Source organism: Eschscholzia californica, unplaced genomic scaffold (genome assembly GCF_041429995.1).
Source record: "Eschscholzia californica isolate CP2 unplaced genomic scaffold, dmEscCali1.0.p SCAF_219, whole genome shotgun sequence".
Lineage (NCBI taxonomy): Eukaryota > Viridiplantae > Streptophyta > Magnoliopsida > Ranunculales > Papaveraceae > Eschscholzia > Eschscholzia californica.
The window spans coordinates 17,587-22,500 of record NW_028238331.1 but is presented as its reverse complement, the minus strand read 5'-3'; positions in this window follow the sequence as shown (position 1 = coordinate 22,500).

Genomic DNA, 4,914 nt, shown 5'->3' with positions numbered 1-4,914 from the left:
TTCATGGTGCAGAACTCGTTTTGTTATCTTATTAGCCCGGCTCATCTGAAATTCATATCTTCCAAATTTGGGAATCTCAATGAAGCCCTAATTTTTTTTAGCCCGAGCCCATCCATAATATGAATGAGAGTCCAATTACTCTGGTTGGTCTAGACCAGAATGTAAAAATATTCCGCGAATATCTCGCGGCGTAGAAGTGAAGTTCGTTTCTTATCATTCATTCAATGAGCATCTTGTATTTCATAGAAATTAGGGGCAATATAATCCTTACGTAAGGGCCATCCTATCCAACTTTCGGGCATCAAAATACGTTTCAGGCGTGGATGATTATCATAAGAGATTCCCAACATATCATAAGATTCCCGTTCTTGAAAATCCGCACTTTTCCAAATCCAAAAAACCGAAGGAATTCTAGGATTTATCCTTGGGGAAAATACTTTTATGCATACCTCCTCCGGTTGATCCACACCATACTGTATTCTCGTAAAATGATACACACTCGCTAACAGTCCACCTGGTGCTACATCATAGGCACACTGGGAGCGTAGATAATTGTAACCATATACATATGAAATGACAGCAATGGAGTGCCAATCCTCGGGCTTTATTTGTAAAGTTTCGATTCCTTGGTAATCGAAGCCCAAAGATCTATGAACTAGCCCATGCTTGACTAGCCAAACAGACAAACGACCCTGCATCTTTTTAATCTCTCCCGGATTTTCATTTGTATAAGTATTTCACATTTACGATAAAATTTTTGAAAATTGACCACCATTTGTAATTCTGCACAAATGAAAAGCAGCCTGGCTAATTCACTAATTCGTGGGGGGATACTGAACTTTTGTATTTGAAAAATGTTTCAGAAGGTATCTCTGAAGTAGGTCGCGATTGATAGAGTAATCCTTGATCATAATTTCCAGTATGCATACTGCGTCCAACATGAAACTTGTGATTGGTAGTAAAACATCGATTCTCCTGTTGAGACCCAACTCGATCTTCATAGATCTCTCGAGCTACCTTCTTACGAAGTTTTGTTATAGCATCGATAACTGCCTCCGGTTTAGGCGGACAACCCGGCAAATAAACATCCACAGGAATTAGCTTATCGACTCCCCGAACAGTACTATAAGAATCAGTACTGAACATCCCTCCTGTAATAGTACAGGCTCCCATAGCAATGACATATTTTGGTTCAGGCATTTGCTCATATAATCTCACCAACGAAGGAGCCATTTTCATTGTTACTGTGCCGGCTGTTAAAATTAAGTCCGCTTGCCTAGGACTTGATCTTGGTACCAGGCCATAACGATCAAAGTCGAAGCGCGAGCCTATTAATGAAGCAAATTCAATAAAGCAACAACTGGTACCATAGAGAAGCGGCCATAAACTGGAAAGTCTTGACCAATTTGAAAGATCATTTGATGTAGTTGAAATAACTGAATTTTGGGTTGTTCGATCAAGTACCGGAAACTCAATGGAATTCATAACTGTCTCAATGTAATTTTTTTCTTCTTTTTTCTTTTTATTGTCTGAATATTCAGGAGCTAAGACCATTCCAATGCTCCTTTTCGCCATGCATAAACTGAACCAACAATTGGGATAAGCACGAAAATGAAAGCTTCTATAAATACAGATACACCCAATACATCGAAACTCATCGCCCATGGATAAAGAAAAACCGTTTCAACATCAAAAACAACAAAAACTAGAGCAAACATATAATAACGAATTCGGAATTGTAACCAAGCGTCGCCCATTGGTTCTATACCCGATTCATAACTAGAAAGTTTCTCTGGCCCTTCGCTAATCGGGGCCAAAACTCCGGAAATTAGAAATGCCAAAATAGGAATAAGACTTGATATTATTAGAAATGCCCAGAAAATATCATATTCGTGAAGCAGAAACATAGATGCACTCCTATGAATGTGGAAAATATACCGTATTAGTCAATTCGAATCGGAATTGTGAATTCATCTATAACTCTTTAGCCGAAATACCAATGAATTTTGATTGAACCACCCAGTTTTTTTGCTGTAGGTCGTGTCTTGTTTCAAGATTCATCGAGTGGAATCCTATTTCCATTTACTTCAATTCTATTTCGATATGGTATAGACATATCATGTTCTTATACAAAAAAATTTTCTCGTTTTTATCTCGTTTCAGATTCTCTCTAAAAAAAGCTAAAAAAGGAATTCAAAATTTTATTTTTAATTAGTTATTTAGAATTTTATAGAATTCTGTATAGACTTTTTCTTAAGATTTAAGTTAAGATATTGATATTATTAATAAAAATAATAATAATAATGAATTCTATACATATGTTATCTATTTTATGAATATTCATATAAGAGAATCAAATGGTATTGTATTGGTATATGCTTTTCATTAAGATCCAGTTAGAGGATTATTGCTTCTATTGATTAAATACGGAAATAGAATGCATTGACCTATTTGATTCTCTCCCCTTGTTCTCGACTTAATGGATTTGATTCAATGCATTGAATTGCGAGAAACCCTTAACATATCATATAACAATTCATAAGTTTCTATCCCCAAATTACAGGCTTTGAGCCTCTACTGCCTCGACCTGCACCTACCCAAAAAACAAAAAAATCGGATTATGAAATTAGAGCTCGAAGTCTTGAAAGAATCATTCCAAACCCCGATCTTTAGTACTTGAAATGGGTCCGAAATGAATGGAAATCCTTGTTAATTTAAAATGTAATCAGAACTAGTGAAAGTAAGACCAACCACTGGGTTAGGTTTCATGTCAATAAAAAGATTGATTTTGAAACAACCCTACACAATGGAGCGTATCACAATGATAGAGTCAGCCGAATCATAAATGATCTACGGAAGAAACTTCGAATGGAATCCCGCATTATCAAACGATTCGACAGCCCAAATCCCCCAATAACTCATGGAAATAGACAGAGGTGCAAACACTAATAGATTTAGGACCCATTCAGTATCTCTAAAACAATGAGTTGGGCTGTTCTTCCGCAAAAAAAGCGATGAGTCGGGGGCTTCTTAACTCGTACAAGTTCAAACGGACCCCCAATCTTCTTGCATAAAGTCAGCATTGGTAGAATTGGAATGGTGGGCAATTGGGTTGGGGTATATTGGGATACAAAAAAAATAAATATTTTACCGAAAGATAAGACTACTTGATTTGTGTTTAAGATAAGATTACTTGATTTGTGTTTTGCTAGGCCGGTTATACGAAGATGAACCCATTTGACAATGTTTACAATGAAACTTTCCAAGGAGTTTCGTTTTTCAAACTCTGGCTCTTCCACAAATACAAGAAAAATAATATGTCGGTCCTGGATCCGTGCGACTTACTATCAGATTGGATTTAGTTTGGGTTGGAGTTTTTAGCCGGGCTCGGGTCATCATTTTGACTTCAAAAATTCACTTTGGATTAGGTATACCAAAACCAAAGAAAAGGAATATCACTAACTCTTTGATCGTGGATAGAAAAACATGAAAAATTCATATGTAATTCACTCCACCAAGATTGAAGAATGGGTTTGTTTATCCGAGATCTAAAAAATACCGATTGGGTCCATTGAAATGCATTTTTGTTTTCAGTTTCATGCTCGCTCGCGGGGATCATTCAGAGCATGCAAGAATTATTCTATTTCGATGGACCAACCGGCCGTCCGACTACAGCTACAACCAACAAGCAAGAATGAGGAAATTAAAACTATACAAAACAAATTTTTTGTTAATTTTAAATTCATTAAAAATCAAATCAATTAGGGCTATACGGACTCGAACCGTAGACCTTCTCGGTAAAACAGATCAAACTTATTATTATCGAAATGATTCAAACTGTTTCAAAGACCCAACATGCACTTTTTTTGCATTGGGCTCTTTCATCACCTGATATAAATATCAGATAGTCCGCCATACTTTTTCTTCACAGAAAGATAACGAGATGGCTCCACGTGCTCTAATTCATTATTTTGATTCTGATCCAGAAGCAATACCAAAGTGTTTCAAAGAAGAGTTGCCTTGACGTAGGTCTGCCTCCGGCCTAGATCAACCTAAGTTAAATGAAGTCTCTATCGCTCTGCTCAAAGAGTCAAATATGAAACTTCATACACCTTAAAGTTCATAGTACGAAAAGATATTTGTTTGAGGTCCTTATACTCATTATGCCTAGCATTGAATGCACTGGGTATTCACCTTATCAATTATCAAATCAACGATGGGTTCTATTTGGAGCCTAAATTGGCATCCAAAGGGGACCGAACCAAATATTTGTCAGGCTATTGTTCTCTTGTTCCCTGGAATATGTGGAGTAAGACATCGATTTCTCAATAAGATCAATTCTGTTGATTGCATGATGGACTCCCCTGAAAAAACATTGGCGCGCGTGTAAACGAGGTGCTCTACCTAACTGAGCTATAGCCCTTGTGCTTGTGATAGATAGTTTATCATGTAAATAATTTCTTGTCAAGATGAATCTTCTATGATCCGACATGAGAGCTTCTGGTCTGTTTCCTGCCAAGAATTGGTATTGCTTAGAAATAAGATTCCATCTATAATCCATCGATATGATGGGTCCCTTTTCTTTCTCTTTGTGATGATAAATGACCTACTTAACCCAGTGGTTAGAGTATTGCTTTCATACGGCGGGAGTCATTGGTTCAAATCCAATAGTAGGTAGGACTTATTAGATACCGGAGTCACTGGTATCTAATAAGTTTTTATATACACCCTCTTTTTTTTTCTTTTCTACCCCCCTTACTAGTAGTCTAGTAAATTTATTTTTATTTTTTTCTTACATCAGAATTCCATTACACTTGATTGGATTCAATCGGCAGAACTCAAATATGGTGTATAAACAGAACTTATTTTTTGGGCGCACCAACTAGTTAGGAAATTACATTGATAGCCTCTACG